General features: G+C 44.5%; 1 pseudogene; it reads right to left on the reverse strand.

The window, feature by feature from the left end:
• Positions 1-10,187: 10,187 nt before the first annotated feature.
• On the reverse strand, positions 10,188-10,326 carry LOC125549676 (annotated as a pseudogene).
• Positions 10,327-25,189: the final 14,863 nt, after the last annotated feature.

The following is a 25,189-nucleotide window of genomic DNA, read 5'->3' on the forward strand; positions in this document are numbered from 1 at the left end:
TTGGGGAACGTAGCATAAATTCAAAATTTTCCTACGTGTCACCAAGATCTATCTATGGAGTCATCTAGCAACGAGGGAGGAGTGGATCTACATACCCTTGTAGATCGCGCGCGGAAGCGTTCAAGAGAACGGGGTTGATGGAGTCGTACTCGTCGTGATCCAAATCACCGATGATCCTAGCGCCGAACGGACGGCACCTCCGCGTTCAACACACGTACGGAGCAGCGACGTCTCCTCCTTCTTGATCCAGCAAGGGGGGAGGAGAGGTTGATAGAGATCCAGCAGCACGACGGCGTGGTGGTGGAAGTAGCGGGATTCAAACAGGGCTTCGCCAAGCGCTGCGGGAGGAGGGAGATGTGTCATGGGAGGGAGAGGGAGGCGCCAGGGCTTAGGTTATGCTGCCCTCCCTTCCCCCCACTATATATAGGGCCAAGGGAGAGGGGGGAGGCGCAGCCTTGGCCCTTCCTCCAAGGAAGGGTGCGGCCAAGGGAGGAGTCCCTCCTCCCCAAGGCACCTTGGAGGTGCCTTCCCCCTTTAGGACTCTTCCTTTTCCTTGACTCTTGGCGCATGGGCCTCTTGGGGCTGGTGCCCTTGGCCCATATAGGCCAAGGCGCACCCCCTACAGCCCATGTGCCCCCCCCGGGGCAGGTGGCCCCACCCGGTGGACCCCCGGGACCCTTCCGATGGTCCCGGTACAATACCGGTGACCCCGAAACTTGTCCCGATGGCCGAAATAGCACTTCCTATATATAATTCTTTACCTCCGGACCATTCCGGAACTCCTCGTGACGTTCGGGATCTCATCCGGGACTCCAAACAACTTTCGGGTTACCGCATACTAATATCTCTATAACCCTAGCGTCACCGAACCTTAAGTGTGTAGACCCTACGGGTTCGGGAGACATGCAGACATGACCGAGATGACTCTCCGGTCAATAACCAACAGCGGGATCTGGATACCCATGTTGGCTCCCACATGTTCCACGATGATCTCATCGGATGAACCACGATTTCAAGGACTTAATCAATCCCGTATACAATTCCCTTTGTCTATCGGTACGACACTTGCCCGAGATTCGATCGTCGGTATCCCGATACCTTGTTCAATCTCGTTACCGGCAAGTCTCTTTACTCGTTCCGTAACACATCATCCCGTGATCAACTCCTTGATCACATTGTGCACATTATGATGATGTCCTACCGAGTGGTCCCAGAGATACCTCTCCGTTTACACGGAGTGACAAATCCCAGTCTCGATTCGTGCCAACCCAACAGACACTTTCGGAGATACCTGTAGTGTACCTTTATAGCCACCCAGTTACGTTGTGACGTTTGGCACACCCAAAGCACTCCTACGGTATCCGGGAGTTGCACAATCTCATGGTATAAGGAAATGATACTTGACATTAGAAAAGCTTTAGCATACGAACTACATGATCTTGTGCTAGGCTTAGGATTGGGTCTTTGTCCATCACATCATTCTCCTAATGATGTGATCCCGTTATCAATGACATCCAATGTCCATGGTCAGGAAACCGTAACCATCTATTGATCAACGAGCTAGTCAACTAGAGGCTTACTAGGGACATGGTGTTGTCTATGTATCCACACATGTATCTGAGTTTCCTATCAATACAATTATAGCATGGATAATAAACGATTATCATGAACAAGGAAATATAATAATAATAACTAATTTATTATTGCCTCTAGGGCATATTTCCAACAGTCTCCCACTTGCACTAGAGTCAATAATCCAGTTCACATCGCTATGTGATTAACACTCAAGGTCACATCCCCATGTGACTAACACCCAAAGAGTTTACTAGAGTCAATAATCTAGTTCACATTAACATGTGATTAACACTCGATGAGTTCTGGGTTTGATCATGTTATGCTTGTGAGAGATGTTATAGTCAACGGGTCTGAATCTTTCAGATCCGTGTGTGCTTTACAAATCTCTATGTCATCTTGTAGATGCAGCTACTACGCTATATTTGGAGCTGTTCCAAATAACTGTTCTACTATACGAATCCAGTTTACTACTCAGAATAATCTGGATTAGTGTCAAAGTTTGCATCGGCGTAACCCTTTACGACGAACTCTTTTACCACCTCCATAATCGAGAAAATTCCTTAGTCCACTAGTTAGTAAGGATAACTTTGACCGCTGTCCTGTGATCCATTCTTAGATCACTCTTGTACCCCTTGACTGACTCATGGTAAGGCACATTTCAGGTGCGGTACACAACATAGCATACTGTAGAGCCTATGTCTTAAGCATAGGGGACGACCTTTGTCCTTTCTCTCTATTCTGCCGTGGTCGAGCTTTAAGTCTTAACTTCATACCTTACAACTCAGGCAAGAACTCCTTCTTTGACTGATCCATCTTGAACACCTTCAAGATCATGTCAAGGTATGTGCTCATTTGAAAGTACCATTAAGCGTTTTGATCTATTCTTATAGATCTTGATGCTCAATGTTCAAGTAGCTTAATCCAGGCTTTCCATTGAAAAACACTTTCCAAATAACCCTATATGCTTTCCAGAAATTCTATGTCATTTCTGATTAACAACATGTCAACAACATATATTCATCAGAAATTCTATAGTGCTCCCACTCACTTCTTTGGAAATACAAGTTTCTCATAAACTTTGTATAAACCCAAAATCTTTGATCATCATCAAAGCATACATTCCAACTCCGAGATGCTTACTCCAGTCCTTAGAAGGATTGCTGGAGCTTTGCATACTTATTAGCATCTTTTAGGATTGACAAAACCTTCTGGTTGTATCACATACAACCTTTCCTCAAGAAAATCGTCGAGGAAACAATGTTTTGACATCCTATCTACAAGATTTCATAAATAATGCAGTAATCGCTAATATAATTTCAACAGACTCTTAGCATCGCTACGAGTGAGAAAGTCTCATCGTAATCAACTCCTTGAACTTGTCGGAAAACATCTTAACGACAAGTCGAGCTTTCTTAATGGTGATACCTACCATCATTGTCCGTCTTCCTTTTAAAATCCATCTGTACTCAATAGCATTACGACCATCGAGCCGTTCTGCCAAAGTCTACACTTTGTTTTCATACATGGATCCTCTCTCGGATTTTATGGCCTCGAGCCATTTATCGGAATCCGGGCCCACCATCGCTTCTCCATAGCTCGTAGGTTCATTGTTGTCTAGCAACATGACTTCCAAGACAGGATTACGTACCACTCTGAAGTAGTATGCATCCTTGTCATCCCACGAGGTTTGGTAGTGACTTGATCTGAAGTTTCATGATCACTATCATAAGCTTCCACTTCAATTGGTGTAGGTGCCACAGGAACAACTCTTGTGCCCTGCCACACACTAGTTGAAGAGACGGTTCAATAACCTCATCAAGTCTCCACCATCCTCCCACTCAATTCTTTCGAGAGAAACTTTTCCTCGAGAAAGGACCCGATTCTAAAAGCAATCCCTTATTGCTTTCAGATCTGAGACAGGAGGTATACCCAATTGTTTTAGGTGTCCTATGAAGATGCATTTATCCGCTTTGGGTTCGAGCTTATCAGCCTGAAACTTTTTTCACATAAGCGTCGCAGCCCCAAACTTTTAAGAAATGACAGCTTAGGTTTCTCTAAACCATAGTTCATGCGGTGTCATCACATCGGAATTACGTGGTGCCCTACTTAAAGTGAATGTGGTTGTCTCTAATGCCTAACCCATAAACTATTGTGGTAATTTGATAAGAGACATCATGGTATGCATCATATCCAATAGGGTGCAGTTATGATGTTCGGACACACCATCACACTATGGTGTTCCAGGCTGTATTAGTTGTGAAACAATTTCCACAATGTCTTAATTCTGTGCCAAACTCGTAATTCAGATATTCATCTCTATGATCATATCATAGATATTTTATCCTCTTGTCACGACGATCTTTCAACTTCACCCTGAAATTACTTGAACCTTTCAATAATTCAGACTCGTGATTCATCAAGTAAATGTACTCAACATCTACTCAAACCATCTGTGAAGTAAGAACATAACGATGTCCACTACACGCCTCAGCACTCATTGGACTGCACACATCAAAATGTATTACTTCCAACAAGTTGCTTTCTAGTTCCATTTTACTGAAAAATGAGGCTTTCAGTCATCTTGCCCATGTGGTATGATTTGCATGTCTCAAGTGATTCAAAATCAAGTGAGTCCAAATGGTCCATTTGCATGGAGTTTCTTCATGCATATACAACAATAGACATGGTTCGCATGTCTCAAACCTTTCAAAAAACGAGTGAGTCCAAAGATCCATCAACATGGAGCTTCTTCATGCGTTTTATACCGATATGACTTAAGTGGCAGCGCCACAAGTAGGTGGTACTATCATTACTATCTTTTGGCATGAACATGTGTATCACTACGATCGAGATTCAATAAACCATTCATTTCAGGTGTAAGACCATTTGAAGGTATTATTCAAATAAACAGAGTAACCATTATTCTCTTTAAATGAATAACCGTATTGCGATAGACATAATCCAATCATGTCTATGCTCAACGCAAACACCAAATAACAATTATTTAGGTTTTAATACCAATCTCGATGGTAGAGGGAGCGTGCGATGATTGATCATATCAACCCTGGAAACACTTCCAACACATATCGTCAGCTCACCTTTAGCTAGTCTCCGTTTATTCCGTAGCCTTTTGTTTCGAGTTACTAACACTTAGCAACCGAACCGGTATCTAATACCCTGGTGCTACTAGGAGTACTAGTAAAGTACACATCAACACAATGTATATCCAATATACTTCTATCGACCTTGCCAGCCTTCTCATCTACCAAGTATCTAGGGTAATTCTGCTCCAGTGGCTGTTCCCCTTATTACAGAAGCACTTAGTCTCGGGTTTGGGTTCAACCTTGGGTTTCTTCACTAGAGCAGCAGCTGATTTGCCGTTTCATGAAGTATCCCTTCGTGCCCTTGCCCTTCTTGAAACTAGTGGTTTCACCAACCATCAACAATTGATGCTCCTTCTTGATTTCTACTTTTGTGGTGTCAAACATCGCGAATATCTCAAGGATCATCCTATATGTCCCCGATACATTATAGTTCATCACGAAGCTCTAGCAGCTTGGTGGTAATGACTTCGGAGAAACATCACTATCTCATCTGGAAGATCAACTCCCACTCGATTCAAATGATTGTTGTACTCAGACAATCTGAGCACAAGCTCAACAATTGAGCTTTTCTCCTTAGTTTGTAGGCTAAGAAAATCGTCGGAGGTCTTATACCTCTTGACGTGGGCACGAGCCTGAAATCCCAATTTCAGCCCTCGAAACATCTCATATGTTTCGCGACGTTTCAAAACCGTCTTCGGTGCCTCAATTCTAAACCGTTTAACTGAACTATCACGTAGTTATCAAAATGTGTATGTCAGATGTTCGCAACATCCATAGACAACGTTCGAGGTTCAGCACACTGAGCGGTGCATTAAGGACATAAGCCTTCTATGATGCAATGAGGACAAACCTCAGGTTACGGACCTAGTTCGCAAAATTACTACTATCAACTTTCAACTAAATTTTCTCTAGGAACATATCTAAACAATAGAACTGAAGCGCGAGCTACGACATAATTTGCAAAATCCTTTTGACTATGTTCAGGATAAACAAGTTCATCTTATGAACTCCCACTCAGATAGACATCCCACTAGTCATCTAAGTGATTACATGATCCGAGTCAACTAGGCCGTGTCCGATCATCACGTGAGACGGACTAGTCAACATCGGTGAACATCTTCATGTTGATCGTATCTTCTATACGACTCATGCTCGACCTTTCGGTCTTCTATGTTCCGAGGCCATGTCTGTACATGCTAGGCTCGTCAAGTCAACCTAAGTGTTTGCATATGTAAATCTGTCTTACACCCGTTGTATGTGAACGTTGGAATCTATCACACCCGATCATCACGTGGTGCTTAGAAACGAACAAACTGTCGCAACGGTGCACAGTTAGGGGGAACACTTTCTTGAAATTTTAATGAGGGATCATCTTATTTACTACCGTAGTTCTAAGCAAATAAGATGTATAAACATGATAAACATCACATGCAATCAAATAGTGACATGATATGGCCAATATCATATTGCTCCTTTTGATCTCCATCTTCGGGGCTCCATGATCATCATCGTCACCGGCATGACACCATGATCTCCATCATCATGATCTCCATCATCGTGTCTCCATGAAGTTGCCTCGCCAACTATTACTTCTACTACTACAGCTAACGGTTAGCAATAAAGTAAAGTAATTACATGACGTTTACGTTGACACGCAGGTCATAAATAAATTAAGACAACTCCTATGGCTCCTGCCGGTTGTCATACTCATCGACATGCAAGTCGTGATTCCTATTACAAGAATATGATCAATCTCATACATCACATATATCATTCATCACATCCTTTTGGCCATATCACATCACATAGCATACCCTGCAAAAACAAGTTAGATGTCCTCTAATTGTTGTTTGCATGTTTTACGTGGCTGCTATGGGTTTCTAGCAAGAACGTTTCTTACGTACGCAAAGACCACAACGTGATATGCCAATTGCTATTTACCCTTCATAAGGACCCTTTTCATCGAATCCGATCCGGCTAAAGTGGGAGAGACAGACACCCGCCAGCCACCTAATGCAACTAGTGCATGTCAGTCGGTGGAACCGGTCTCACGTAAGCGTACGTGTAAGGTTGGTCCGGGCCGCTTCATCCCACGATGCCGCCGAATCAAGATTGGACTAGTAACGGTAAGCATATTGAACAAAATCAACGCCCACAACTACTTTGTGTTCTACTCGTGCATAGAAACTACGCATAGACCTAGCTCATGATGCCACTGTTGGGGAACGTAGCATAAATTCAAAATTTTCCTACGTGTCACCAAGATCTATCTATGGAGTCATCTAGCAACGAGGGAGGAGTGGATCTACATACCCTTGTAGATCGCGCGCGGAAGCGTTCAAGAGAACGGGGTTGATGGAGTCGTACTCGTCGTGATCCAAATCACCGATGATCCTAGCGTCGAACGGACGGCACCTCCGCGTTCAACACACGTACGGAGCAGCAACGTCTCCTCCTTCTTGATCCAGCAAGGGGGGAGGAGAGGTTGATGGAGATCCAGCAGCACGACGGCGTGGTGGTGGAAGTAGCGGGATTCCAACAGGGCTTCGCCAAGCGCTGCGGGAGGAGGGAGATGTGTCATGGGAGGGAGAGGGAGGCGCCAGGGCTTAGGTTATGCTGCCCTCCCTTCCCCCCACTATATATAGGGCCAAGGGAGAGGGGGGAGGCGCAGCCTTGGCCCTTCCTCCAAGGAAGGGTGCGGCCAAGGGAGGAGTCCCTCCTCCCCAAGGCACCTCGGAGGTGCCTTCCCCCTTTAGGACTCTTCCTTTCCCTCTTCTCTTGGCGCATGGGCCTCTTGGGGCTGGTGCCCTTGGCCCATATAGGCCAAGGCGCACCCCCTACAGCCCATGTGCCCCCCCCGGGGCAGGTGGCCCCACCCGGTGGACCCCCGGGACCCTTCCGATGGTCCCGGTACAATACCGGTGACCCCGAAACTTGTCCCGATGGCCGAAATAGCACTTCCTATATATAATTCTTTACCTCCGGACCATTCCGGAACTCCTCGTGACGTCCGGGATCTCATCCGGGACTCCGAACAATTTTCGGGTTACCGCATACTAATATCTTTATAACCCTAGCGTCACCGAACCTTAAGTGTGTAGACCCTACGGGTTCGGGAGACATGCAGACATGACCGAGATGACTCTCCGGTCAATAACCAACAGCGGGATCTGGATACCCATGTTGGCTCCCACATGTTCCACGATGATCTCATCGGATGAACCACAATGTCAAGGACTTAATCAATCCCGTATACAATTCCCTTTGTCTATCGGTACGACACTTGCCCGAGATTCGATCGTCGGTATCCCGATACCTTGTTCAATCTCGTTACCGGCAAGTCTCTTTACTCGTTCCGTAACACATCATCCCGTGATCAACTCCTTGATCACATTGTGCACATTATGATGATGTCCTACCGAGTGGTCCCAGAGATACCTCTCCGTTTACACGGAGTGACAAATCCCAGTCTCGATTCGTGCCAACCCAACAGACACTTTCGGAGATACCTGTAGTGTACCTTTATAGCCACCCAGTTACGTTGTGATGTTTGGCACACCCAAAGCACTCCTACGGTATCCGGGAGTTGCACAATCTCATGGTATAAGGAAATGATACTTGACATTAGAAAAGCTTTAGCATACGAACTACATGATCTTGTGCTAGGCTTAGGATTGGGTCTTTGTCCATCACATCATTCTCCTAATGATGTGATCCCGTTATCAATGACATCCAATGTCCATGGTCAGGAAACCGTAACCATCTATTGATCAACGAGCTAGTCAACTAGAGGCTTACTAGGGACATGGTGTTGTCTATGTATCCACACATGTATCTGAGTTTCCTATCAATACAATTATAGCATGGATAATAAACGATTATCATGAACAAGGAAATATAATAATAATAACTAATTTATTATTGCCTCTAGGGCATATTTCCAACATAAACACGTCCAGTAGTTATGTCTAGACACTTGAAACCTTTGTGAAGGTTACTGTAGCCAAGGAAAACGCATTACTTGGAGCGGAATTCAAGCTTGCGAGCATTGAAAGGACGAAGGTTAGGCCAACATGCGCACCCAAACGTACGAAGAGCATGATAGTTTGGTGTTTCATGAAATAATTTTTCTAGTGGAGTTTCAAGATTGATCACCTTACTTGGTGTGCGATTGATCAAGTACGTGGCAGCGAGGAATGCCTCATCCCAAAATTTGAGGGGCATAGACGCATGAGCTAGCAGTGAGAGGCCAACCTCGACAATGTGACGATGCTTTCTTTCGGCGGAGCCGTTTTGCTGATGAGCATGCGGGCAGGAAACATGGTGTGTGATGCCAACTTGGCGAAAAAAGGAATTTAACCTCTCATACTCACCACCCCAGTCGGTTTGCATGGTGATGATTTTGCGATCAAAGAGTCTTTCTACAAGTGCTTGAAATTCATGAAACACTTTGAAGACCTCTGACCTATGCTTAAGAAGAAATATCCACGTAAATTTACTGAAATCATCAATAAAGCTCACACAATAGTTCTTTTTATTGGTAGAATCACGGGCAGGTCCCCATACATCAGAGTAAATAAGCTCTAAAGGAGCATTCGAAAAACTACTAGAATGCGGGTAGGGAAGTTGGTGACTTTTGCCTTGTTGGCATGCATCACACACCCCCTCTTTATTCAACTCATGAACAGAAAAAGGAATTTTGTTCTTGCTAAGAACATGCTGGACGATTTTCAAAGACGGATGACCTAGTCGATCGTGCCACCTTGACGGAGAGATCTTGGTGGCACCAAAAGCATGCCTGCCCGGGCCTAAAGAAGCTGATGATAGGGGGTAGAGGCCGGCTCTACACCTGCCGTGGAGGAGGGTGCTCCTCGTTGCCTTGTCCTTAATGAAGAAGAAACGAGGGTGAGTTTCAAGAAACACATTATTGTCTTGAGATAGACGATGAGCAGAAACAAGATTTTTTTGTGGCTTTAGGTGAGTAAAGGACATCTTTTAGATGAAGATTACAGGTGGGAGTACGAACATATGCTTGACCAATATGAGTAATTTTCATACCTGCTCCGTTGGGCATGTTCACTTGATCATGGCTGTTGTATCTCTCCCTCATGGTGAGCTTGTCGAGCTCTCCGGTGATGTGATCTGTGTCAACGTACCAATTGGTGTCGACGCCGTAGGAGGAGTTGGACACGGCGCTCACGCTCTTCTCCTTGGTGAATGCTATGTCGAAGCGCCGGTAGCACTCTATGGCCGTGTGGTTCGGCTTCTTGCAGATCTGGCAGAACACTTCAGGGAGCTCATCTCGTCCCCCGCCTCCTAGGCCACACCCACCGTGGCCGTTCCCGCGGCCGCCGTTGCCTCCGTTGCCACGGCCACCACTGTGACCACGGCCGCCTCCGTTCCTGCCGCGGCCTCCGCCGCGAGGGAAGCCACCGCGACCGCCACGGGAGGCAGCGTTCGCGGATGAGTGGGACGACGAGTTGCCACCCTCAAACATGGCGAGGCGGCTCTCGAAGCTGATGAGTTGCGCGTAGAGCTCGTTGGGCTTGATGTGGACGGTCCTGGCGCAGATGGAGGAGACGAATGACATGTAGTCGAAATCCAAGCCAGCAAGGATATACGACACCATATCATCGTCTGTGAGCGGCTTGCCGATGGCAGCCATCTCATCACTGAGGGCCTTCATGCGGCCAAGGTACTCAGCGATGGTGGAGTTTCCCTTCTTGGTGGTGGAGAGGGCCATCCTCGTATTGACGATGGCCGCCTGCGTCTGGGAGATAAAGATCTCCGTGATTGTAGTCCATGCTGCTGACGCCGTGGTGCAAGTTGTGATCTGAACCATCACAGGGGGTGAGATGGAATTGAAAAGAAAACTCAGAACCTGAGAGTCTCGAGCCCTGTCGATCTCATATGTCGGGTTCAGCACGTCGGTGACCTTGCCGTCTTTGTCTGACAGCTTGGGCGCCGGTTCCTCCCTCTCTGGATCGAGGTAGGAGACCAGCTCAGCGCCACAGATCGTGGCCAGGGCCTGCGCACGTCAGATGTTGAAGTTGGAGCGATGGAGTTTCTCAGCGATGGGGATCAGCACGGATGGAGAGGCTGCGGTGGAGCTTGAGGAAGACATGGCGGCACGAGGAGTTTTGGCGGCGCAAGAGATGTGCGTAGAGGAGAGGCTCTGATACCATGTAAAGATGGGTTAAGCGTATGCCTTAGTAGGGACGCATTGCGTGTTATTTATAGGCACAAGAGATTACAGGGTTTAGGTAGTTAGGTTGTTGTAGGATTGATCTCCAAGTCATAATCTATACAAAGGATAGAGATCAACCTAAACATATCCTAACTACCTGATTACAACATGCACATGCCCACACATGTATACGGTTTATATGTACACCGTATACATCCTATAATACATACTTTAACAGCCATGATTGAGACTATCACCACCCGCTGTCTAGATCGATGCCGGTGAGGAAAAAAATACACGGAGATGCACAAACCAAATTCAATCCCCATCAACATCAGGTACAACCCTGGACTAGGGGATCCCATGAAGAAATCTTAGTCAAATAATTTATGAGTGACTGCTACTTTTTACTTGATATTTAGTTCATAAAAATAGGAGCTAGCTTTAGTTAAGTTAACCATCGATTTGCTTCAGGGTTAATCTATACTCTTAGCAGATTCCCATGTTAGGGAAAATACTTGCTATAATTAAGTGACTGATACCCCTTAGTTTGAACCACTTTTCGTGTCTCTGTGATCAGTCTTCTACCCTATAAAACTGTTGCTTCTCTGTTTATGCAACCTGTTAATATCTATGAAACCCATACACTTGCTCTGGTTTTTGAATGTGCACTGGTTGCCGTGTCTTATATTTTTAACCAGCAACATGGACCTGTCACTCGTCTGTACTGCTTGTCTTGTCGCTAAAATAAGTTCAGTAACACTGCTATGCACATGCTATACCAACATTGCCAAAAAGAAATAACAAGTATAGTAGCCTAATTAGTAGCGCACCTTACCCACACCAAGTGTTTATATAGATCCAAATATTCCAACTCATGCAGTCATCTGTGTGAGTTTGTATGGGTCATAGATCAGTTTCTTGAGAACAAACTCTGAACATATTATCTTTAGACAAGTAAACCTTTTCCTTTGCCTTTGAGATTCTGTCGTGGAATTTCTGGGGTTCTAAATGGTGTTTACTCTTCTAAAAATGGGATAACATGGCATGGATAGGCTCGCTAGAATTTGCAATTGCAGTGGAGGTTCTCTTTTGTACTATATAAATGCATGAATATGTTCTTTATGGAAATCCAATACATCTTTTCTTGATTTATTCTTTGTCCAGAGTTAACCAAATACTGTTCACTTCGGATGAAAGCTCATTCAATCATGAACCTTTACAAATGCATGAATATTTTCTTTCTGGAAGCTCAGCACATCTTTTCTTGAATTATTGTTGTTTGTTAAAACATAAAAGTCACACAGTATAGTTTACTTACTGTTTTCTTATTCGCTTCTCTCATAGAATAGGGCTTGCAAGTTAGTACCTTCTTAAAGTATGCTACTGAATCTATCTATGGGAAGTCTGCAACCTAGAACTAACATCTTGCTCCTGCCTACTACATGTACAATGGTTTCATCAGGAATAATTATGCCCTACGTGGGAGAATGGCCTTACACTTAGATTTGGCAGTAGTTAGAGAAATATAAATATCAGGTAGCTGGACTACTTTGACACATAGGTGAGATAAAAAATCCAACTGCTCAAACTCTTTCTGTGCTATACAAGGTATCCAGTTCCTTTGGATTATATGATAAAATACAACTTTTACAGTAGTTGGCATTTTTTGGAGCCGTTCGTTTGTCTTGATCTAACGACGCATACATACGTAGTACTCGAAAGTACGTAGATGAAAGTACTCGAAAGTACTCGAAAGTACAATTAGTCTAGGGGCATTTTAGTCCTAGGAAATATATGACAAGGTGGGGCCCTCTCGTCCAATGCAAAACCGCCGCCCCTCTCGTCCAATGCAAAACAACCGCCCCTCTCGTCCAACGCAAAGCCGCCGCCGTGGTCCTTCCCCTCTTCCATCACCATTACAACCGCGACCATCTCCTAGCCTTCTCCTCATTCTTGCGGCTGCAACTTTGCTCTTCTCATCTTCCACATCCAGCCCCCTCTTCCATCCATGCAAGAACCTTGATGGAGTAGCAGATCGAGCAGATCGCCGGCGACGAGAACACCGACTTCGTGGAGATCGCCGGCGGCGACCAGGTCAAGTTGGCCAGGTTGAGGAAGATCCGTTCTTGGTTTGATAACACAAGGCAAATGAGCTGGACGGCAATGGCCACTCTCAAGAATTTGACGAAGAAGGAGAGGGCAAAGCTTTTCCCCCAGCCCGCGCAACCGATTCAGAAGATCGAGATCCTCCTCTGGGCGATGGAGCAGGCCAATTCGTCCAGCGAGTGGACCAGGCGGAGGTGGTGGGCGTTCAGATCCAGGGTAGAGCATCCACTGGATCAGGAACCCACCGTGCACGAGGTGCCGTTGCAGATTGTGCAGCCTCCAACCGAGTCACCGGAGACTTCGAAGCGCAAGATGAGGAGGACAATGGTCGCGACCTCGCTTCCCCGCCGTTCTCCACGCTTCCCTCGCCGCTCTCCTCGTCTGAACGGCGGCGGTAGCTATGTTTAGAGTAAGCTTCCCCACTCCTCATCTTTCTACTGCTCGTACTTACATCGTGGTGATACTGATCATAATAGTTCAGAGAGGGAATGCTAGATGACATTTTAATCTCAATTAATTGCATGAACATTTGAGTACATGGATTTGGAGGATGGGTTATGATGTATGTGAACCCTAGGCATCATATGAACCCTAGGAAAAATTAGTAATGTTGTAGTGGTAGACACTGAAATATTTCGGTACACACCGGTAGGCACTGAAATATTTCGAAACTGCCCTAGGCAAAATTTGTAATGTTGTAGTGGTGGACACTGAAATTTTTCGGTACACACCGGTAGGCATTGAAATATTTCGGTACTGCCCTAGGCAAAATTTGTAATGTTGTAGTGGTAGACACTGAAATATTTCGGTGCACACCGGTAGGCACTGAAATATTTCGTTACTACAATTTCAGTACACACCGATGCACACTGAATTATTTCACTACTGCAGTTTCAGTACACACCGGTACACACTGAAATATTTCAGTACTGCAAATTCTATACAAAGTTGGCATTTTGTCATTTATGTGTGAATTAATCCATGCATCATATGGCCTAACTTTGTACATGAGTTTGGGTCAATTTCATGTCTATTTATTGTTAAAATTATTGTCATGCCATGACACACAAGACAAGTCACTGACCCAAGCTTGCAAAGATGCCATATCAATGTTGCTGATATGACATATGCATGTTTTCACCTAGTCTTGTGTCTGAATTAAAACTGAGCATTTTTTCTTGATGGTATCCATGGATCTAGAACTCCTATGAATTTGCTCATGCTGGATGTTTTGTTCTCCATCATTTGTACTAGCATTCCGTGCGATTAGATGCCATGACAAGACCCCTGGCATATTTATTTTCTTGCCTCCAACATCACATGTGTGTTTTGCAGGAAAAAACCTGGAGTTCACCAGGCTGGCTGAAGTTGTGAGGCTGGGAGGTTGATGGTGCTGCTACTGGCTGATCCTTCTTCTTTCAGTTTTTGTTCGTCATTTCTCAAGCCATTGGACCAGGGCTACTTCCCTATGTGCTGTTAATGTATTAAGTAGTTCCTTCGAATTTGTAGTATTAGTTAGTTTGAATGTGGAAGTACCTTAATTTTTAGGAACGAAATGTTGCTATGTATGACCAAGGGTTTCATACCTTAATCTTTGGATAATTAATTATGTGAACTGTTGGATGTGGCGCATAACGAAACGCCTCTACCATTGATACTAGTTCAACATGTCGGTCCAATTAGAGACCAGCCACTACCATATAGAATAGTTAGCATTTCATACTACAACCTGGCACGTACAAAACATCACACAGTGGAAGCACATCCCTAAGCACCTTGCATTGTACAAGGTCTTAGAGACAAGCCTCCACCATATATAACAGTTACCATGTCACACTACAGCCTATAAAAGATCACACAGTGGAATAATCATAGCTAGTAGAGCATTAGGTACCAGTTAATATGAGTACATATAGGTACGGTAATACACGACAAGTACTCGCAAACAAGAGCTAACATACCAAGTCCATTTCAGATTGATACATGGCCCACCACAGTTCTAAATGAGGTGGATGGTGATCATCATCCTCAAGTCATGGCGACGGGTGTTCGCAACAGTGAGTAGGATGGCCTGTCCTACCCGAAGATTCTTGGCACGAAGGAACTTCTTCCACCCTGCCCTGCTCAAGACAGTGCGACCGTCCGTGTCCACTGCATAGGCACAGCTGGTGATGGAGCCCGTTCTGGTAAGGCGTAGTCCAGCAGCCATGCCTTCTTCGTCCGGGTCGATGCCACAACTATCAAGTAACCTCTTAGGTAATTTCTGGAAACAGTTGACATGATCATATACATTAGTGGAAATAGCAAAACAGTTGACATGATATATGATCATGTCACGTGCAATTATCAACAAAGCATACACTTCAAGACACATATATCATTGGATTCAACACTGAGCATATATATCATCACATCAGTACACTATACGCCAAGCATCAAATTACTACAGTAATTAGGCATATCATTAGATTACTGCGTACACTAAGCATATCATCGCATATTACTACACTACATGCATGTCATAAAATTCTTCACTAAATGAATTCTAAACTAGGCCTCTCATCACAGTACTACATGCATATCATATGAACTACTACACTAACTAAGCATGTATATCATGTAATTACCACACTAAGTAACATACCATGATATGCCGTTTAACATTCGTCCTTGTGAGGCGGGTCACGAATGGCTTCCCTAGGTAGTCTTCACGTAGCGGAAGCATGTCCCAGAGGTTGCCGATTTCCTCGTCGCCCAGTCTGAGTCCTTGGGCATACAGGTATTCAACAAGTGGGTTCTCATCATCATCAGAATCGTCATCATCTGACTCAGCACCATCTTCCTCCTCATGAACTTCATCCTCACTATCCGGAATCAAATTTAGATAGATAACAGAAATCCCGGGCCTATCTTTTCTGAAGGAGAAGCTGATCAATTCACCCCCACTAAGACGGTTGCGGGCGATGAAATGATCCCAATCATCTCCTCCTATCTGGGTTATCTTTCGCCCCTTCTCGACCTGCATAGTGTATGGGCCCCCAAGAGCATCGAAGGTCACGGTGTCACATTGCATGGTACGATCTATGTAAGATAAAAACAAATAACACACACAATACATTAGTGGAAATAGCAAAAAAACAAAAAGAATGTACTGTCAGAAGGTTCATATAAATTGTTACCGCTGCAAAAACAAAAGAAGGCTGAAAGTAGATGCCGAACAGCGTGGCAGTAGAAAGGCTGGTCCGGCACCGTGAGTTGCAGCGTCCACATTGTGCTTCCTCCATTCTACACAGAACGTGTTGAACTCTAAGTTGAATTGTACATAGTACAATACAAAGATCATACATATAATAAATCATAGTGATAACCTATACTGGCAATGGCCAATCAATCTATTTTCTATCATCTACGTAATAAAGCAATGCCAATGACAATGGCAATGCCCGTCTCATCTAAAACTGGGAATAGTTCGACATCCAAACTAAAACCAGTCCAATCCACAGCACACATCAAAACCAAACCAATCCAGATATTTTCATTTAGAATCTAGACCAAACCGAACTATACATGCTCGTCATCCAACCCAGTCCAAACCGTTTTCAACTTTTGGATTGAATCCAAAGGTTCAAACCGTGGACAAAGCCATACGCGAGGGCACGTCATGAATCTAGATCAGACATGGCGTCAAAGCTCGAGAGAGGCGACGAGCTCCGGCAAGCAACAGCGGCTCTTGGATTTGAAGCAGTAGTAGGTGGTAGTGGTGGCTCAAACTAATTGATTGATTTGGTCTCAAACCATAGAAACCAAATCAAGATCCAATCCAAAAACTAAGTTTCAGTCCAAACCAATCGGCTCAAATCCGCCTCCGTAGGGAGACGCGGTTGGGGAAGGGAAGAAGAGGGGAGATCTCACATACTTGCCGGAGTTGGCGGCGGCCGCGCACCGGCAGCGAAGAGAGGGGTCGTCGAGAGATGGCGGCGATGGCGGCGGCGCTGGTCAAGAAGGGGAGAAAGAAAAATGTGGAGTGGTCGAGACGGGGAGAAAGAAAAATGTGGTACATGTGGTGGCTCGGTTGTGTGGATGACAAGGGGACCCACTTGTGAGACCGATAGCAATTGATGGCAAACCGCAGGAGGTGCAGGACCGCATGCACGACCGCCACATCCCCACGTGGAATGGGGACGGCCGGGTGGGTGTGTCAAGTCAAATCGGCACCCGCGGCTTCTCGGTAACTCCAAGAGGCAGGAGCAGGGCATTTCTTCCCCAAAACCCTCGTCCTCTCCCCACCCTCTCTTCCTTCGTCACCACCTCACCACCCTCTCCTCCTTCCTCACCACCCTCCTCCCTTCCTACGCCTCCCTCCTCCTGTCTTCGACCGACGATGAAGCACGGGCATGAAGATGCGGCGGACGAGCCGGAGGCAACCATCGGAGCACAGTAGTCTGCTACCGTGGCTGTAGCCGTGGGTGCAGCGGCTGAGTCCGCCGTAGCGGCGGAAGCTGGCGGTGCAGCGATCGTTGTGCCTGATCCCGCTGCCATCGCAGCCGTCGAGGCACCCGTCGGCGAGCACAAGGTCGGGGAATATCTGGAGGAGGAGGAGATGAGAAGGCGTAAGCGGAAGGTGCATGACGAAATCGAAGAGCTCATGGAGGAGAACGCCATAAAGGAGTTCGACCTAGATAGCAGGAAGGGCAGCGACTTCGACGAGGATGCCATCGACGAGCTATCTGAGGTAGTACTCTGTTTTTTGCTCTGTTTTTTTTCATGACATTGAGGTTTTTCTTGTAAACTAGATGAGCATCAATTTCACTTGGGCGTGCTAGTTCTACGTATGTAGGATTGTAGGGATCTAGCATAGATCTTCATGTTGGATGTGGATTTTTAAATCTGATTCACATTCTGATTCCAGCAGATACTCTGATTTTTTTTCATGGCATTGGGGTTTGTCTTGTTAACTAGATGAGCATAAGTTTGACAAGAGATACATTAATGAAAGAAGTGGGGTAATGAACCCAAATACAAGAAAATGTTCATGGCAGGGATACATTAATGAAAAGTGGGTTAAACAATGGATATATGGTAGGATTCTCCATTGGCTTCCCAAGGACAGTGACAAAATGCTGCAGTTCCTGATTCATTTTAGTTTATGTAGATGAATTAATTTGCACACATGTTCATATATGATTAGTTTGCACACATGTTCATAGATGATCCATTTGCAAATTCTATACAGCTTTCCATTTTGTAAAGGAAGTGATCGCTCCCTTAATAATTATGGGCTGACAGTACATATCCACTGGATACCAAAAAATCAAAACATTTCATCTAGCCAATTTTCCACAGTATGTTATCTAGATGATCACAGCCACATCTCTCATCAATATGAGCAGTGAGACACCCCATAGCTCCTTTACCAATTTCCTTCCGAAACTTATCAGGGTCTAACAATGTTGGAGAAGCAGTATTGCCGCTGTCAGATAGAATAATGGTTTCTTCATTCCAGTAGATAGAACAAACCCCCCTTGTGTGAAGCATGGAGGAGTATAATGAAGCCATTCTTCTGATTCCAAGAAGAATTACACCTGTAACAAGTATCAAATATCATTAAACCAAGCCACTTCATGAAGTCTTTCATGTGTTAATTATGTACTACTTGTGCACTAATCTATAAATGCAACTATTCCACCGTCCATATTTATGCATGTCAGTTTCTTTGGCTCAATTATGTATGTGCACATACGCCTTGTTTCTAGCAAATAGATAGTTGCCATGTTACACATGTGTACTTTCAAAACATTGTAATTAAAGTCAATGTACCATAATAGATTAGCTGAGTTCTTCTATGTGTACTAATTCACAGGAGGATGACGACGACGTGGACTACAGCATGGACAGCAGGCACAGCAAGAGCCGGTACACCCTGAGGCATCTGATTGCTGGGAAGATCAAGTACCGTTTCTTTGGCAAGATTGGGTGCCCTTTCTGTTGCAAGTCGATCGGTGGCGGCATAGATGGCATGATCCAGCATGCCTTCAGCACTGGCAATGGACATGGTAAGAAGCATGACGCTAGTACTCTGGCTAAACATGCTGCCTACGCACGCTTCCTCGAGATTGTCAAAGTCAATGAGCCCTACAACATGCATTGAAGAAGGGAGAGAAGTGATGTGCTGCTAGAGTGCTGCTGCTGCCCCAGGACCGCCGTGTCCTGTTATGTTATGTATGTTTGTTTGTTGTTGGAGTCTAAAACTGATGTCCTATGGTGTGTCTGAACCTATGCTGAGAGGTGGTTGATCTGCCGTTTATGTTAAGAGTTTGCTGCTACTCTGGTTTAGTGTTCCTAGTTGTTAATACTATTTTGGTGATGCATGTTTAAGCCTTGTACAATGCTAGATGCTTAGGGTGGTGCTTAGAAAAATAAACAGGGTATTTCTGAAGCACCAGTGTCTATTTCTACAGGAGAGACGCCTAGTTATGCGTCTACCCTGTACAAATAAGCACATGTGCTTAAGAAAAGCCTGGTTTATTTCTATAAGCAACTCCCCTAAGCACCTTGCATTGTACAAGGCCTTAGCAACTCAAGTATCGTACGGTGGTCTATGTTATGGTTGCTGTGTTATTCTGCTGTACGGTGATGCATGCTAGGAACTGTCATAATATGACTATGGTAGTTATAGCTTGGCATGACTATGTTTAGTGTATAACTCAGCATGTTCCTACCATATCTATGAGCAATTACAACTGAACTATGCATTAATTTTTGACAAAATGAAAGCATGCAAATGATTGCCGATTCCACCTATTGCCAAATCAAGCTTTGTACTGATGATGCATTAGATATTGCAATAAGTAGAGGATGCTCATGATTGCCAAAAGTACCTATTTCCACTTTCTGATAAGAACTAAACGTGTATCAAATGATGCTAAAAGTAGAGCATGAGCATGAGCATGTATCAATGCATTAGATATTGCAATAAGTAGAGGATGCTCATGATTGCCAAAAGTACCTATTTCCACTTTTTGATAAGAACTAAACGTGTATCAAATGATGCTAGAAGTAGAGCATGCGCATGAGCATGTATCAATTGATGCTACCTATTTGTGTTTGAATGGGCTCAATAAAGCTGGTGCTGGTTTATGCTCTCTGCGTGACCGTGATGGTAACGAAGACACTTGGTTGGCTATGGTCTTGCTGTCAAATTTAAGTTTCAGTTCTTTAAGACTCTTTGTTTTTGCTGCTTACTCGGGATCGACTAGCTTTCTCGGGCGTCCACGTGCTCTCTTCCTTTTGGGGGAGTTGGGTGCACCATTATTGGGGGAGTTGGCTGCACCGGTATCCTTCTGGGAGTTGGATGTGTCAGGTTCGTTGGAACCATTGGGATTGTTGACTAATTGTACGTCCTCTTCTGAAGCATCAGGTAGAACTGCTTGCTGGGCATCGTACACCTCCTTCTGTATAAGAGAGAGTGATGCGTTAGTTCTAATCATGAGACTTATGAAATAAATGATATATTCTTCATGTAGCGCTAACCGTTATGGGGAACTTATATGATTCGAGACGAAGCGCATTGCAATTTGAATGCAGTAAGGTTGTACATATTTTCCACCTGAAAATATCTATCCTTGCCTATATTGGATAACCGACACTGACGTCAGCATAGCTTTCAAGCTAAACAAAGTACAAATTTAAATTAGGCATTCAATTACCTGGTTCAAAATGTCGGTCATTTCATCCCCGTTCCATGACAACATGTACTGCAGTGTCCAAACCGCACAGGAAGTCCTGCGATGTTTAGTTAAAGATCAGTAATCTTATTCGTGTACGCACATAATAATTTATGAGGCCATGCGTACCCATCGGTCTGTTGTGGTATGTTCTCATAGCGTTTTTTGGTCCATTTGGCAAAATTGATGTTATTAGCTGGTGATATCAACCCTTTCTTGACAGCTTCGTCAATGCAGAACTGAATCGAGTCCACCTAGGGTACGACGAGTTATACATAGGGTTACGGTACTTTGGGAGCTCATGTTCCATGCGGATCAAAAGAGGCAGCAAGAGAACACTTACAAGAGAATCTTCCTTGGTCTTGTCGCAATGATAATTCATGGAGTTCAGAGTCTGAATTTCTTTTTTGTTAAAATTAAACATCATTAGCATCCAATGGTTTTGGTGTACATTGAGTGGGACATGCACCTGCAGTAAAATTTGGGCTGGGTTGAGAACCGAAATTTGTCGTGTACAGTGTGTACGTAAACTATGAAAGTGTGGAAAACGTGTACCTTTCGTCACCCTACAAATTTTCCTGCTACACGAGCTAACCATGAGGCTGCACGTCCAACAGAAACCACCCCTTCATTTGTAACAGCTTTTCGGTTTCTTGAGGGGATATGATTGAGGTAGTATCATTCTCAATTTGGCTAATGCGAGCATATGCCATAATAACCTGCCAAATTTTCAATCATACAATAATAAGACAGTTGTTGCAGTAATGATGTAGAATAGAGTATAATGGGCTTACATCACCAGAAATGTATTTGTCGTCCAAATTTCGCTTCAGATTTTCTGCTGTGAGGGAAATGTCTCCGATTCTAGCTATTTCAACAGGGTCATATGTTCCGCGGATGTAAACGGCTGTCTCTATGTCCTCATCCGTGAACTTGTAATCATTACCAAAGACAGGCTTCATCGGAGTTAATTGTGGTTCCTCATTGTTTTCCGTCACATGTCTTGCACTTGGTGTACTCGAAGTCCCTGTCGTGAATTGGCTAGCCCTAGGAGTTCCTGTCAGGGATGAATTGCACACATTGACTTGATCCTACAATGAACAAAGGTAGTTCATCATTAGTTTGTTAATTTTAGATATTAACATGTTGGGCCAATTTTGATCACCTGCACGCCTCCTTTCTGTGACACTGATTGTCGGTTCCTTGTAAATTCGTATTTTAAGTCCTGTAACAATGCAAACAATAATGAACATGAAGGAACATATTCATAAAAAATACAAAATGCATAGTATGACATACATGGAGTTCCCTCCTTAAATCTTTAATTTCGTCCTCGGCCTTCGACAACCTAGGATTAGTGCCAGTTTTAGTCTTCATGTCGATCAAGTCTTCACCTAGAGTCTGGTATTTGACATCAAATCTGTACTCAATTTCCATTAACTTCCTGCATACCTTCTTTTCATGATCAGCAATGCGTGCATTCATGACTTCAACTACCATTTCAATCTGTGTAAACAAAATAAAACCCCGTTGATAACAATAGCTAAATGAATGAGGTTCCATGACACCTATTTGTGATATTGCAAAAACAAATAGTCTTTGGAGTACATACTTGCTGGCTACTAAATTGGTGTCCTTGTGATGGTGCTCGATACGAATCATGTTGATGCACATGTTCATCTTTTTTTCTTGGAAAATTAATAGAATTCTCGGACGGTCGTGGGGGAGCACAAATTTCCATGACAGCCTATTTTTTAAAAATATAATGAACCATTAGTACCAAATAAAAAATCGGATATAGAAAGTTCAATTGTAGATAGGTACCAGCCCGTTATGAAGACCTCCTTTCTCGTAAGCATCGCTTCTTAAAGTAGCCATCATTTCGTCCCATCGTGCGATCAATGGAGGGGGTCTAGAAGCATACATTAATCGGCCACTACGCACGTGCTCCTAGTACCAATACTACACAATAAATTAGTTCATCACCGTACAGATATGCAACAGAACAATAATTAAAGGACATTAAGTAGTGATCTATCACTAACCTGGAGGAGAATTAGATTTCCTTGTAGATTTACGTGATCTCGATTTCTAAACTTGTGAACGGACTTGAAGAAGTGATTAAGTGTGAAACATCCCCAGTTAAATTTCTGAAGGTTTTCAAGATCTGTAACAAGGTTGAGAAATTTTGAGTCCACATAATGTTGTGCTGTTGGTGCTAGAACAGTACCAATTGCGTACAGAATGAACCGCCTCAGGAAATCGCCGTCTGGGGCTTTGGAAGCTCGGATCGCCGTTTCAAGGTCAGAAATCAAAATTTGCCCATTGTTTGCATAGGCGGTAAACAATTCTGTGTCGGTTTGCATTTCCAGATGTGGCTCTATATCCTCCCCTTCTATCGGAATGCCAAATATACCTTGCACGTCCTCTTTTGTTATAGGAATTGGCGTTTTACCGATGGTAATGGATTGCGTGTCCATATCTATGCTCTTGGCTAGTCTAACCAACATTATGCGCCGTAGAGTCACTTCATGCATCTGGGTTAGACCGCCAAGACTGGTTTCTAATATGATGTACTTTTTGTGGTCTTGTGACAACAGTTTCATGGTTTTTCCGAACCTTGTCTGTGAGCATACTAACTTCATATGACCATGCTTTTCGGCGAGTTCCTGTTACATGCCATTAAATATTACTGAGTACACATGAATTATGTGTACGAAACGATTGTACACAAACAGTAAATTACTTACCGCATCGGTAATTTCGGAGATGGGCTTTTCTCCATTATTAAGGTTCGTATCTGAAACTGACATTGCTGCCTCGTATGCAATGATAAAATCAGGCTCAATTAATCTGAACAAAATTGGAAAATGTATAACAAAATTAGCAGAGAATTAATTTTAACAAAATTAACTGGGTCATTTAACATATGATCCACTTATGGGTTTAAGCACAGAACCTATTTGGGTGCAAAACCTATGAGGGTTCAACAACTAAAGCATCGGTGGACAACGATTATAAAGAGTTACGACCAGCTAATACCTTATCTCGGAGATGGTGCCACCGAGTAGCTGGCGGCGGTTAGTGCGTCGGAAACTATAAGTGCCGGTATAGCGCGGTCGACGGCGCAAAGGAAAAACGGCGCGTTCATGCGAGGAGGAGGCGGCGAGAAGAACACTGACGTCCGAGCCCTCAGATCACGTTGGCGGTGGGCGGCGAGTGCTGGCCGCCGACTCCTGTATTCCGTGGGCGACCGGCGTCTCCGATCTGATCTTGCAGCGGTCGTGGGAGGTGCGGACGGCCCGGGTGGTTAGAATGCGGAGCTGTAATCGCGGGATTTAGGGAGGGGTGGGCCGCATGAGTTATGTGAGATTTGGATAAATGATATAAAGAAATAAGAAAATCTTGTGAACTCGGTGTGGGGTTTACGAGGTTTAGGGTTTAGGGGTTTAGGGTTATTAGGGTTTAGGGGTTTAGGGTTATCAGGGTTTAGGGTTGAGTGTTTACATGCAAGCCCGGAAATGCGCGTGTCAGAGAACGTACTTGCATGTATATGTACTAATGATCCCAAACTTTCTTAATGGCATCCCATGACCACATAGAGAATGAATGCATAATGGTTTCCATGTTGGGCAAAATTTTGAATGTTTTTACGATTTAGTGGGGGGGTTAGGGTTATCAGGGTTTAGGGTTTAAGGGTTTTAGGGTTGACGGAACTATGTTTGTCTTACGATGGACGTAGCACACACACAGGACATTGGTGGAGCGTTGGTCTACAATGGATTCCCTCCGGTAGCATCAATCCGATCCGTTGAATGGCTCGGCCGACAAACTTCGTGCCACATAGAGCATGCATCCATCCACTGGACCGGATCAATGTTGGGTTGGTTTCATACAGGTGAGGAAAGCAGCTAGTGCTTTCGGGGTGTTGACATGCTAGGCCGGAAATGCGCGTGTCAGAGATCGTACTTGCATGTATAATCCCAAACTTTTTTCATGGCATCCCATGACCCCATAGAGAATGCATGCATAATGGTTTCCATGTGGGGCAAAAATTTGAATGTTTTTATGGTTTAGTGGGGGGGGGTTAGGGTTATCAGGGTTTAGGGTTTAAAGGTTTTAGGGTTGACGGAACTATGTTTGTCTTACGGTGGACGTATCACAGACACCGGACATTGATGGAGCGTTGGTCTACAATGAATTCCCTCCGGTACCATCGATCCGGTCCGTTGACTGGCTCGGCCGACAAACTTCGTGCCACATAGAGCATGCATCCATCCACTGGACCGGATCGATGTTTGGTTGGTTTCATACAGGTGAGGAACCCAGCTAGTGCTTTCGGGGTGTTGACATGCTAGGCCGGAAATGCGCGTGTCAGAGACCGTACTTGCGTGTATAATCCGAAAAATCTTTCATGGCATCCCATGACCACATAGAGAATGCTTGCATAATGGTTTCCATGTGGGGCAAAAAATTGAATGTTTTTACGG

Source organism: Triticum urartu, chromosome 3 (assembly GCF_003073215.2).
Source record: "Triticum urartu cultivar G1812 chromosome 3, Tu2.1, whole genome shotgun sequence".
In the NCBI taxonomy this organism is placed as follows: Eukaryota; Viridiplantae; Streptophyta; class Magnoliopsida; order Poales; family Poaceae; genus Triticum; species Triticum urartu.